The sequence below is a fragment of the Mchenga conophoros genome, linkage group LG23, assembly GCF_057382185.1.
Source record: "Mchenga conophoros isolate Kocher_MC1m ecotype Shallow Benthic linkage group LG23, M_conophoros_male_GT1.1, whole genome shotgun sequence".
In the NCBI taxonomy this organism is placed as follows: Eukaryota; Metazoa; Chordata; class Actinopteri; order Cichliformes; family Cichlidae; genus Mchenga; species Mchenga conophoros.
In genome coordinates this window covers 29,200,413-29,215,012 of record NC_140547.1, presented here as the reverse complement: position 1 = coordinate 29,215,012, position 14,600 = coordinate 29,200,413, and positions in this window count along the sequence as shown.

The following is a 14,600-nucleotide window of genomic DNA, read 5'->3' as shown; positions in this document are numbered from 1 at the left end:
AGGGGGCAACTCTTATGATTTGAAAAGGAAGATCACTTGTATTGAGATTTATAGGAAAACAGCCCTTTGGCTTCCTCAATCTATGACCTCAGTGAACTTTTTCCTGGAGAAGTCAATGTCTTAATCACTAGTTTCATGTCTTACTGAGTACGAATTTCTTTTCTTAAAAATGTAAATAATGTTCTAATATTTTCCTCTAATCTTTTTCTCAATCAGTGATCCAAACTCAAACCGCCTTTCTACACAGTTTAATCAGTTCTAATTGGATCTCATCTCTCCAGAACATTTTCGTCTCATTTTTATTCGCTGACAAAAGTGCCAATACATTTAACCATATAGTTTTTGTGCTAATAGGAGCCAAGCTAAGTTGAGCTAAACTAAGGCTGTGCAGACCTGCATCGGGCGCCCATGCAGCTCCTCTCCACAGCTTTTACATTGAAAAGTTGACAGTGTTTAGCTTTAGTCCAAAGTCCACCAAACAGAGACGGCATGGGGTGATCATGGACCTTCTGAACAGCTGTTTCAAATCTGAGAATTATTCTTTGAGCTTTTGTTTGTGTTACTATTTTACTTCTTTAGTTCTTGTGTTGTCATGCAGGGGTTGCTTTTAAAGAAAACATTTTGGTTCCCCCCTCTGTCAGCTTTTTTGCGTCTCAGTCTCACAGCAATAATTTGTGTTCATTACAGCAATTTGCAAGCAGCCATGACTTCACTTACTGTTTACTACTAATTAATGTGGACAGAAAAATGAAGTCCAGGCATATTTATGAAAACAATGTGTATTTTTTGAAAGTTTGGATAGATAAACCTAATCTTCATTTTTCACAATTTTTCTTGCGAAGCCAACTCAAAGACCAAACAGCAGAAATTGGTTTTCCCAGCACACCAGAGAACAAGAAGCAGTCAGCTGCATGGAAATACTGACATCATACCTGTCTGCATGCAGAATTGCTGTTCATTAGCCTGCCACTTAGATCCCGAGGCCAAGTCGCTCCAGCAACATGAAAAGCTCAGACAACCCCGACGAAGTTTCTTATTACTTGCTGTTTTTCTGTTCCTCGGTCAACCTCCTTTCATCTTGGTTAGTCAGCTCCTAGTCATGTATAATACTAACAAGTGGAGCTGTGATTTGTATCTGCTCCATTCTTCTTGTTTCTCTGAAAACTTGGGAAATAGGATTAATGCTTTCCAGTGGACATGACTTTCAAAACCCGAAGCATATCCGTGTCAAACAATCCCACTGTTTCCCTGAAAAGATGCTGAAGGAGCTATAAAAGTGGTTCCATATGATTGACTGAAATGTGATTTATCCAGTCACCATCAGCATAATTTACTGGCTGGCATGTATTTTGCCTACCATTTGGCAAAAGCTTGATATATGATGTGCTCCAAAACTAACAAGACTGAAATGAAGTGTGTGTGTGTGTGTGTGTGTGTGTGTGTGTGTGTGGGGGGGGGGGGGGGGGGGGGGGTCAACCAGTCACAAGAATCAGCTTTTTTTTGGACTCCCTCTCTGTTGCGATCACTTGAGGGCAAATTGAATGTAGTAACAACACTCCACAGTGGATTTTGTGGCCAAGTAATTGTAACTTGCCTTTTGAAAAGATGCCAGCTTGGTCTTTGTGGTCTTTGTGGGTGAGACTGATGGGCACTGAAAAAATGCTAGGGCCTAAGCTGGTGAGACTGACAAAATAACGTGTACGGCAGTGTGATTATTGAAAAAAGGAAGAAGGAATTCGTGAGAAAACAGAAATTTGTGGTGCTTTTGTTTCATTATAGCCCACCTGAATACAGGCTAGACGGGCGCGTCACTGCAACTCCCCCTGGCTTCTGCTCCGCGGCTGCTGAGTGAGCCCTCATCTGGGACTCTCCTCAGCTCTTTCTGGGACAGTGGCGCGGCTGCCCCTCTGTTGGTCTTCCTTGGTCTCTTGTGTTCTGGGGGCCTCTGGATGTCTGGAGTTTTGATCTCCTCCATACCTGCTTCATGTCCTGGAGGATGGAGCTGTGGCCCCCCCACACCCTCTAGCAGATCATTACATGAAGGAACCTTTTAAAAAACCCCCCCCCAAAAAAAAACAAGCGTGTCCATGCTCACAGGTGTACACACGGGTGATCACACCCACAAACTACACCCCTTTTGGCTCCTACCTCAAAGCACACTGTGTTCTGTTGATCTTATGTGCTGCACAATAATGTTTAATATTTAGTATTTACTGTCATATTCCCATATATCATTGTGATGTTGTTTATTCTATTACTCTTGTTCTCTTCTGCTTGTTTTCTTTTTTCTTTCTCAGCAGGTGATCCAGGTGATTGATATATGCATTTTTTTTTCTGCTCATTCTGTTGGTTTTTGTCTTTTGCCCTTCTCCCCCGTCCCTCTTCTCAGCTGTTTCTCTTTCCCTCTTTCTTTCTCCCCTTCTTTCCCCCAGTCAAGTCTGTCCCGTATTCAGTAAGTGAAAATAAAATAAACAATAAAAGGTGAATCAAATGGACCATTATGGCAAGGCTGGGATGGTCAATTTGGTAAAGTAAATCTGTTGGGCATCTTTGTTTGCCTTTAGACAACAATTCTGAGGGCAAAAGAGCCAAACGGGACAGGCAAAAGAAAAAAAAAGAAAAAAAAAAAAGAATACAGGCTAGACACGACTGAAGCTCAAAATATATTTGGGCTGTGTAAAATAGGTCTAACTTTTTCTAATCTAACATAATTTAAGAAAAGAAAAAATAGAAGAATAGAAATGAAGTTTTTGGGTTTTTTCTCTCCTCTTGTTAGAGATTTTACTTTTGCAAATAATGACAATGATATTTCTTGAGGGTATATGACATAACTCTGTACCACACATGACATGTCAAAAATAAAAGTGCTGATCAGGCATGAATGTCTGGTGCTATGCCTGAATATGACTGAACCACCAACACCTCCACCAGTGGCTCAGGGTCTGACCGATGTTCCAAATAAGCATAATATACTTATTGTTATCTTCACAATTTGTTAATCCTTCATCTTGTCGTTGCTTTTGTTTGAGGTGAAGGAACCATCCTCAAGAGCTGGAAAATGGAGGAAATGTAGAAGAGATAAAAACTGCAGTTCCTCGAGTCGCCACTTAAAAGTGTGCAACTCCCCCTGGCTTCTGCTCCGCGGCTGCTGAGTGAACCCTCATCTGGGACTCTCCTCAGCTCTTACTGGAACAGTGGCGCGGCTGCCCCTCTGTTGGTCTTCCATGGTCTCTTGTGTTCTGGGGGCCTCTGGATGTCTGGAGTTTTGATCTCCTCCATACCTGCTTCACACCCTGGAGGACGGGGCTGTGGCCCCCCCACACTCCCTAGCAGATCGTTACATGGAGAAACCTTTGGAATACAAGCGCGCTGATCCACACAGGTATGCACACGGGTGTTCACTGCTCGTAGACCCAAATTACACCTTTCTTGGCTGCTACTTCGAAGCACATCTGTCCTGCGTGCTGCACAACAACATTGAATATTTAGTATTTACTGCTGTTTACACTTAGCTAGATTAACGCGATGGTGTTGTGTTTAGTATGTTGCTTTGTTTTGTTTTGTTTTTTGTCTTTTTTGCTTGTTTTCTATTCTTCTCTCAACAGGTGATCCAGGAGATCTTTATTTTTTTTTCTCCCCCCCCCCTTTCTCACTGTCCCTCTCCCCTTCTGTTTTTCCTTTCCTTCCTCTTTCTTTCTCCCTTTCCTATCCCTCACTCATGTCTGTCCCGTCTGTAACATCTGAAAATAAAATATAATAAATAATAAAAACAAAGATCGACCAAATGGACCAATACAGCAATGCCACGATGATCCATTTGGCAAAGTAAATCCATTGGGTATCCTTGTTGGTCTTCAGACAACAATTCTGATGGCTAAAGAACCAAATGGGACAGGCAAAAAAAAAAAAAAAAGAAAATCCTGTGTCACCTAATTGTCATGTTAACAGTGTTGGCTGTCCATTCTGCCCATGCGCCCGGCTGGTGTTGTGGCTATCCCTCTATAAGAACTGAGGGTGGTTTTTTTTTTATTACTCATCCATCTGGAGTTAGGGGAGTGGTGACGTTGACTGAAAAGTCCTTTAATTAGTGCCATCAGGTCTCATCCTCTACTTGAGGTTATCAAACTTCAGTGCATGTGCATTTTTTCATGGATTATCTGACTAATATGCTGGCTTGCTGTGTGCTTACATACCATCCCAGAAGTCTGCCCTTCAGTTTGGGTGAGCAAAATTCTAGTAGTTTACTGATCTTTAAGTTTCTCTGTACTGCATTCTTACATTTTATGAAAGGAGCTTGCTAACCAGGCTTGCTAACACTGGGTGATATCTTAGCACCAAACTAAAACTAATCAGATAAGAGCAAAACCATTCTGGAAACTCAGTGAAACTAAAGTGAAGACAAAAATTCAAAATTAATTAGAATAAAAAGCACTTATAAATTACAAAACACTAACAACTGTAATAGAGACATACCAGCTGATCACACCTGATCAGACACATTTGATCCTCAGCTATTTCTGAATTTTCTGCTTTGATTTAAAAAACAAACAAACAGATGCATTCTGCATTTCTACACGGCTTATACTTTGCCTCTTGCCAGTATACCCAGCCACAAACATTTTCTTTTTTTTTTTTTTTTTCACAAACATTTTCACTGGGAGTGACAAGGATGGACAAGAGTTGAAATGAGTACATCAGAGGGACAGCTCAGGTTGAACAGCTTGAAGACAAAGTAAGAGTGGTAAGTGCAGACGAGGGCTGGTGGAGAAGATATAGTGGATATGTTGGACAAAGGAAGTTGGAGCTGCCAGGCATTAGGACAAGAGGAAGACCTCAGGGGAAGTTCATGGATTAAAATGAAGGAGGAAATGCAGAAGGTTGGTGTAACAGAAGAGGATGCTAGAGATATGCTGAGATGGGTCCACTTTAGTGACCTTCAAAGGGATCAACTGAATGAAGAAGATAAAGAAAGTTGTATTGTACAAGACTGTAATACTCAACATACTGTTGAGTTGCCCTGACTCCCCAGTTGTGGAAGCGCAAGAGTTGACAATACTATCCAGCCTCCACATAAGGAAGTCACGACTTGTCCTGTTTGCCACTCTTCAAAAGCAAAAATTATTCCTAACATTCACTTTTTGTTTGCTCTGTGTTTGCCAAAATGTCAAAGGCAGAAAAAAGGTCCTGTGAGGCAGTCTCGGTTATATCTGAGAAACTCAAAAGAAGAAATATCTAGGTAGACGTATATACTGTACCACTAGCTCTGAGTATATAGCGGGTCAGCTTTCTGTACTTGTAGACTGCACTTTTAAGATTGGGGCTGATGAAAGATTTTAGTTATATGATGTCATTACATGAAACAATGCAATCTAAGTGCCAGTTACAGCTGTGGGATAAGTAGGATAAAGGTACTAACGTGATGGAGTGGAACTGTGTATACGTTCCCAGTGACAACATACATATGGTGTACATAGTATAGGTTATAGATCAGTCAACGCTGCCTGAAGTACTTCCTCACAGTGAAACAAGCAAACCCACTGATTCCTGTTGGAACCAGTTTCTTAATGTGGTGACGAGCTATTTGCTCTCTCATGACCACCTCTGAATTTTTCTGTCTGGCTGTTGATCCCGTCGTCTCAGAGCCTGCTTTGAGTTGGGCCTGCAACTCGAATGTTTTTCTCCATCTTTGGAGGACAGTTTTAGAGTTTGGCAATGAGGCTATGAGCAGAGCAAGGAAAGGAATCTACAAAAGCCTGGAGAAGACATTCTTGACTTTATCCCTTCATTAAAACTAAGAGATGGTGTGAAAGGCAGAAGATCTGGTACAGATTTGTCAAGAAATCATTTAAATTTCCCACTTTGAGGAGTGTGTTTGTAGTTGAATTTAATAGCAAATACGTAAGTTGTTCAATTAACTGTCAAAGTAAAACTTAGTCATTAGACTTGACCTTCTCAGAACAATGCAAGAAAAAAATAATTTTTCAGTTGAAAACTGAATTTGAAGTAAAGTTGTTTTTCTGAAGTAAAACAGTAAGAAAAAGGAGCCCTCACAAATACCAGAACTACGTTTTCAAAATAATGTAAATGGCTAAAGAAGTAAAGTATTGTAATTAGCACTGTATGCCGCTCAAATCATTTACTGTAGCATGCCATGTGGCACGGCCTGTGAAAAAACAATAAAAAATACTGGTTGAGCCACTTTTTGGGTTGGAGAAGCATTCGAATACAGTTAATTCAGTTTGTCACAGCATGTTTTCTTTTAGTGAAGTCAGACCAATTACCCAGCAACCCAAAGCATGCCAGTTCCACGTGATAGCACAGGAAAAAGATCGTTAGCTGCTAACCGCCTTTACCAACATTTGCTGTGGTCATTAAGTCTGTATGGCGAGGAAAGAAACAAGAGGGATTTGTATGGGGAGGATAAAAAAGCCTCCAGTTAGTGCTTTAAGCACCCTTTCTTGCGTTGTCTGTTAGTGTAGTGTTAATACATCAGCATGTTGAATGTGAATGGACAACAGTGGGACCTGAAGCTGACGTGTAGATCTCTCCCTGTTTGAAGTGTGATGCAATCGTCTAGGTTCTCAGACCTATTCATTATTTTTTTTTACCAGACTTTAGTTCAGGACACATTTATGTACTGGTGTGCTGTTAGACACTGATTGAGATGTAAAATGATTCCAGATGTGTTGTTATTATGCACTGGTGCACTCATTCTCCCGAGACCTACATAGGTGCTGATTTCCTAGATATGCTTGAATGACAGTCGCACAAAGAATTGTTTTGCTTTCAATCAAGCCAGTATAAAACCATGAATAATTAGCCAGCTCTGTGGTGGTGACCTTAATACAACATGCTCTTCTGGCTGCATTCAGCCTTGTCCTTAAATGACCCAGTAAGCTCAGCCTCCTAATTATCGTTATTGCGAGTGAAGAAACCCACCATGTTGGTAAACTGGTTAGCCTCAGACTAGTGGTTTCCTGCTTTGGTGCATTGGTGTTGGTTAAAAGGACGATCAACTCATCACCAAGCAGACAATAAAACAGCTGGGAGGAATTACTTTAGTGCGGCATGCGGACAATCTGATAATCTAGCTCATCTAATCTATCGCCTAACTACTGCAGTTTAACATTCCTCAATAGAGTGAACTTTTTCCCAGCCCTTTGCTTTCTCTGTAGAGACCTAAACAACAAGGTGGAATGCAGTGCATTTATTAATACCAAAAGTATATTAGTATATAAAAATAGCCACCTATTTCAGGATCAGATGCTAAGGCTGGATGCTGCCATACCTTTGTAGTGCTTCTAACACATGAAGTAATAAATAATAATAATGATCTTTTGCCCTATAGTAATTCTAAATCGTATGGAAGGCGCTGTTGCAAAGACACAAGTGTTGTACCATAAAAAACAAACATTCCGATGCAGTGCTTGTGATATATGAATGGCACGATTTTGCTAAGTGGCAAAACAAATCCTATTTTTCCATGCTTTTCCAGTTTTAATACTGGACCCTCCTGCTCAGTAAAAATTTTCAGCTAAAAATGTTAAGCTGAGATAACCCAGATGACATCATCATAGTTAATTTCTCAGACATGGAAAAAAACTCCTCCAGAGCCACACAAGACATTAAATGACTGTTTTCACAAGCTGAAAAAAATCTATCAATAGAGCTACTGTGAACAGCTTTTCTGCTCAGGAGTATAATGTTACCTTTAACAGTATTGGAGTAATTACATTTATGAAAAATGGTGACTATAATCTATAACTGTTTACTTTTTCTGAATTTCTGCAGTCTGTTAGTCAACTCCTACATGAGGCCTGGCTGAGGTCTGAGGTCTGTATTGCACTTACAAACACCTGAAGATAACTGTGATTGGACTACATTTAAAATATCAGAAAACATGTCAGTATTAGCTTTGTGCATCCTTACGGCGCTCTAAAATAATTTCATCCATGTGTGCTAGTGTGTTTACTGCACATGATGATATTACAACAATGATGACTTAAATAGTCTATATATGTAATGGGTATATCTAATGTAATGAGTGCTTACAGTTAGGTTCATAGAAGTATTCAAACAACTGTTCACACTATCACTTTAAAATAAAAAAAGTCAAGAGTGGACTGAAGTGCAGAGTTTCAGTTTTAATTCAAGGAGTTTAACTAAAGTATTAAGAATTACAGTAATTTTCATACATAGTCTCAGAGCCTTAAAAGTTATTGGACAGTTGTCTGAAAAGCCGTTATGCAAAAACTGTAGGTGTGTTGATTGCACTGGATAGCCCACCATCACCAAAAGGCCTGAAACATGGAAGAAGATAATAAAAACGCACGATGACAGAATTATTTCCATTTTTAAGAAAAACAATGCCACAACATCTTAACCTAGTCAAGAACACTCCCAAGGTGGTGGGTATATCACTGTCATGCAATCATGACAGATGCAAGTATGCAATCATGAGATGTCTTCATGAACGTAAACAGAGTTTACAACAAGGTAAAAAGCACTGATTTATATTCAAAAACAAGAAGGAGAGATTCAAGTTTTCCTGAAAACATCTAAAACAGCCGGCATGGTTCTGGAAAAAAATCTTTGGACTTATGAAATCAGAATGATGGGGAAAATATGGAGAAGAAAAGAAACAGACCAGGATCCAAAGGATACCACATGATCTGTCAAACATGCTGGAGACAGTGTTATGCATGGTCATGTATAGCTGCCAGGGGAACTGAGCCACTCGTGTTTATTGATGATGTGACCACTGTTAGAAGTAGCAGGTTCACCCAGATGATGACAAACTAATCAGACGTTGCTTCATGGCGCAAATGAATGATGACACAAAGGATACTGGAAAAGAGCTTCTCAAAGCAAATAACAGAGGTTATTCTTCAGTGGCCACCCAATAGAACAGGTTCTCCATTACTAAATGCCAAACAATAGTTACATTTAACAGTGTTACGTCCCTCTGAAGCCCCTAATCATCTCAATGTTTTCAGCTGGTGCTAATTGGCCACACCTAGTCAGGTGTGGATAAAAGTATACCTGAGGCAAGCTTCCCAGGAGCTCACTTGTCTTTACCTTGGTGGCATCAGCCATTTCACCCAGCCTGCTATGCCATTTTAAGATAAAACCTCGTCTGACTAACACTCTGGTATCCGTCTCCTTTTTTTTAATGTTGCGGCTTTTGAGCCGGGTTGTAACAAACAGTAACTAGTTTGTCCAGTTATTAGTATCTGAAAATGTGTGCAACAATTCAGAAATATAAAAGAATCTTGAACACATGATATGAACACTTTTGCCAAACTCTTTGAATTAAAGTTGAAAGTCTGCACTTCAGTTACATGTTGACAGTTTGGTTTAAAGTCTGCTGTGGTGCTGTAAAAAGGCTGAATTACAAGAACTGTATCAATATCCAAATATGGACCTAGCTGTGTGTTTAACTCTGTTTTTTATATTTGGAAATAAATGAGGCACTATATTAAATATGTACTCTGATATTAAACTGCTAGAGTTTCCATGGCTTATAGACCCACATACAGTGTTCTCCACTTTTATCCACTTTATCATCTCGCTCACTTTATCAACTTTCAATATAATTGCTGCATATCAAGATTACTACACATGTATGAAAAAAAAAAACAGGACTTTAGGAGAGGCTTCCTATCAAATGTTTTATTTATTTGCCATAAGCTTTGGTTTTCACTTCATTCCTCTGTTGGCCTTGGAACAAGGGCCAAGAAGACTGGAAACCCCTGGAGTTTAATGGTGGGAAGTACATTAAAGAGTTTTAGGTGATCCAGAAGAAAAAGAAAAAAAATGGATCTTTTTGCTTTCTTGCTGCTGAGTCATTGTCTGTTAATCTAACTTTGTGTCTGGTCAAAGGCAGATCCCATTCTTTTTGTGCCAAACTTTTGAGTTTGCCCTTTAAGCTCAAAGTGTCACAGAACTGTTGAACTGCCATAAATATTAGGGCTGTGGCATGGTTATTGGTGCCAGACATGCTGGTCTGATTATTTCAGAAACTGCTGATATACTGGGATTTTACCCCACAATCATCTCTTGGGTTTACAGAGAATGGTCCAAAAAACGAGAAAATATCCTGTGAATTGCAGTTCTCTGTGATGTTGATGCCAAAGGTCAGAGGACAAAGACCAGACTGCTTTGAGCTGATCTGAAGGCAACCATAATTCAAATAATCATTTGTTACAACCAATATATCCAGAATAGCATCACTGATAAGGTCATAATTTGGTGTCAAAAACATGAAAGCATGGATCCATACTGTCTTATTTCACCAGTTCAGACTAGCGTTGTGATAGTGTGGGGATAGTTTATTGGCCTATAGTCCCCTTAATACCAGCTGAGCACCATTTAAACACCACAGCCTACTTGAGTATTGTTTCTGACCATGTCCATCCCTTTATCATGATAGTGTACCATCATCTGATGGATTGTTCCAGCTGGATAACACACCATGTCACAAAGCTCAGATTATCTCTGGTTTCTTGAACATGACAATGAGTTCTCTGTAGAAACTCAGTTCACTGTAACAAAATACAGTAAGTTCCAACACAAAGATGTTACTCTTTCATTTGTGAACCTGTAGTTCTTCTGCAGTCGAGCTATAAATTGATCCAGGCTATGAAAAAGAACACAAATGAGTGATAAAATTAAGCAAACAGCAGTTCATTTGGTAGGAGTAGTATTGCAGCATGGATTCAGGAATCTGGTTGTAACAAGAGGGGACCAAATAAATATTGGCTTTGAACACTGTACAAGTGTTAAATCTCTGTATTCACACATTCAAATGACATTAATATAGCTAAAAATAATATTAACAGCATGCACATTTAAGTATATTTGTACTTCTATAGCACATGTAGTATATTCTGGACAAGGGTATATTTCCAAAATTAAGCAGAACAACTTTAGTCACTGTAGTCATATTCTGAAAAAAGAGAGCTGAAATGCACTCCTTTGTGCACCCCCTGGTCTTTCTCTTTTTTAAATATTTTGCTTTGTTATGTTAGATCCAGTGGATAAGTGTCTTAAATGGTCGCCCCATGGTCGCCCCATGATCGGAAGGTCGGCGGTTCGAATCCACTTAACGGCTACCCTGAGGTACCCCTGAGCAAGGTACCGTCCCTACACACTGCTCCCTGGGCGCCTGCTTAGTGGGCTGCCCACTGCTTCACTGAGTGAATGGGTCAAATGCAGAGAAAAACAAGTAATTTCCCCATGGGGATCAATAAAGTATCCATTATTATTATTAAATCTGAATTCTATCTTAAGGCCACCAGGTGGCGATAGCTGTGGTTCCATGAAGATTTTCCGTTCTCTAGAAGTCTATGGGAAGATGGCTTCAAGGAAGCAATGTCCATTTTTTTATACCGTCCATGATGTGTGTGTATAATTGGTCAGTTACCTTAGTATCTGCAAAATTATTTAACCACCTAGCATGATACTCTGGACATAAAATGGCATTTAAGCCAAGAAAAAAAGATCTATTCTGTGTGCAAATTGTATTAAAAATGCAGCTTTTTTTTTTACAGTGTGTCTGATGTCTCATAGATATTGTTATCACAAACTAATAATAATGTAAACACAAAACCATTTTTCTTCCCTTAAAATTTCAAATGATCACATCAGTGGTTAGTGCTAATTAGCTAACGGTAGCTAACTATTATCATGGTGTGCCACTTGTTAATTTTAGGGTTTAAATGTTATACAACTTTAGTCAAACCAAAAATTGTTACCAATATCAGAATAACAGACCAATCACTGAGCTGTGTAAACCAGGGGTAGGCAATTGATTTGCCCAAGGGTCACAGTTAGTGCCTAATTGTAACACTGACTCTTCCCAGTTAAAGTTTATTAAGAGATAAAATCAGCATTAAGGACTAGCTAAATCTGGTACAAAGCCTCTTTCCATTCTTTATGTGTATAATCTATTGTGCGCACAGTCCCTGAAATTCACAAAATTGAAAAATGAGTAGAATTGAGTTCAGGTTATTGATGCGGCCCTCCATTTTGTTACTGTTAGAACAGGAACAAATCTAGAAGTTTCCGTCTGAATTTGTAGATAGCTACAGATTTACAGTTTATATAGTTAATTGATATATTCTCAGAAATAGATTGCATGTCATTGCCAGCTTGACCCCATTCAGTCACAAACCTATAGCACACTGATTGCCATTTTATTGTTGTCTTGGTGCACCAAAGTCACTTTGAAGCAACTGACCGTGATTAGTTATGGAACTGGTGGATTTCAAAGGCAACAGGATGGCATGTTCATCCTACACAGTTATAATAATTTTGGTCATACTGTGGTCTCCAATCACTTTTTTCCGTAGCGTGACTGTAATATTAGTATCTCTGTTTTGAATTTAGGCTAAACCTTATAAAAATAACTGACAGGCAGAGGAAGAGGAGGCCAAATTTACTCTCCAGGTGGATGTTCCAAAGTAGAAATGTGACTTCATTTATAAACTATGAATAAATAATCCAAATGCCAATTCTTGATATCACAAGCAAGGCTGTGCACAACCAACACGAGCCACTGCAGATATTTTCTTTACATTTTAGGGGTAAAACAAGCATTCATTGTTGTATCCTGCAGTATTTCTAACGCTGAGAAAATGTGGACGTGCACTCATTTTCTAATGTGAATAAGTTCATGTTATTCCAAAGTCAGGAATGGAAGCTGTCTGACATTCATTTGACTGGAAATTGAGCTATTGCCTAAAAAACTAGACAGTGAGTCAAAATCGTGTCTCAGTTCCGTGAAACAAGGCCGTCAAAGCCGTCCAGAGGAATTAAAGGATGAATTTTTATATGACTGTAACTGACAGATTCCTTTTCTTGCACCTATTCATGCAGGTCAGGTAGCAGTAGGTCAGTGAGAATTTACAGCCACCCCCCTCCCTGGGTAATTTGCAGCTTACATTACACACTTTGAACTATGAAAAGTGCCAAACCACAGGTATTTCAGCCCCATGTTGTGAAATGGTCAAAGGACTCGGTCTTGTAATGTGTTTTCAGGAATGTTTGTCAAACGAGGGAGTGTGATGTTGAACAGAAAAACCATGTGACCACTGCAAAAAGTTGAATTCCTTCCTGCTTGTGCGTTCGATGAAGCCACAAAGCCCTGTTTTATTTCTGTGCTTGGCTTAATATTTGGATTAATATCTTTAAAACAGGCTTGCTTCGACACTTCGCCAACCAGACCAGGATGCTGCATTTGCCAACATCAGAAACTGAATATTGATCCCAGATTCTGTCTATTACTGGTTTAAAAGCACACTCTCAGACACAATACAGGAACAAACACACACCAGCTTTACTCCTATCCAGTGTTTCTCAGAAACTATTAACACAAACAGGCTCCAGCCATAACACCAAAACCCACTGTACTCTTTACAAGGTACAACATAAAACACTGATGCGCACATTTCTTGACAGGCAAGAAAAATGATTTTATGGATGTGTGTTTGTGTGCACATCCAAAAACAGCAAATCTGAGCCAGCCAGAAGTAAAGGCTGTATAAAAGGCCAGCAGCTGAAGCAGACAGTGCAAACAATTCCCAGAATTCCTCTGAGGAGCAGAATAAACTGACCCTGGCCTTCTTCTGCCACACAGGCTGAGACACTGACGCCTCGGCGTTGTTGGGTCTAGCCTGTTATTACCGAGCATGGAGATGTGCCTGAATTTACTCACAGTCTTGCATTAACTTGTCAGTCTTTCACTTTTAGGTGGTGCAGACAGAGCATGTGCAGGGTTTTTTTTCTCCTCTACATGCTGTGAGTTTCTACTCCTTACAGTAGAGTCAATTCACAGATACTTCACCCTGAGACATAATTAAAGGCTGAAGTAAATCTGCACAGCTGGCGGTACATGCACACTGTTAACCCCGGAGCATCAATTTTTGCTGTTTTACTCACAAGGTGCTTTTTGGTTTTTGTGCCACGACACACCAGCTTAAAGTGAAAAGGATTCGACACTCCTACCTCAACAAATAGGGTACTGTTGTGAAAGAGTGTGCTTTAAGTAGTCATTTGTAACCAGAACTAGTACATACAATTTCTCTCAATACTAAAATTCCAAAACTAGGGGCACCGGTGTAGTTCCCTGGATTTAATAGGCCATTGACTTTTGAATCTGCCCCAGGCCATTCACTACACCTCTACCCCCTCCTCTCTCATGCTAAAATGGTTTATTTTATTATCTTTACCCATACAGTTGGAACAGAATTGGCTGAATTGAATGAAATCATTGAAAACAATGAAAGCCAAGGTCAAATGGTTAGCCAGCCTAAGTACTCGTGTGTCCCCCAAGGCATAGTATATTGTTGTCAAGTTTGAAGACAATCCTGCCCTGGTTCTCGGCTTATAGGCTCCAGTCCCTCTGAGACCCTAATAAGGACAAGCAGAAGAGCATGAAAGCTGCACTACTGTACTGGGTATTGAGAAGTGTTTGAGCAAATTGTTACTCATAGGGTTGCTCTGATTGTTGGGGTTCACTATATTATTGTAGGGTATTTACTTTACAATAATACAGAGAAAGGTACCTTAAATCACCTTGAGGTGAACTGAACTTGTAT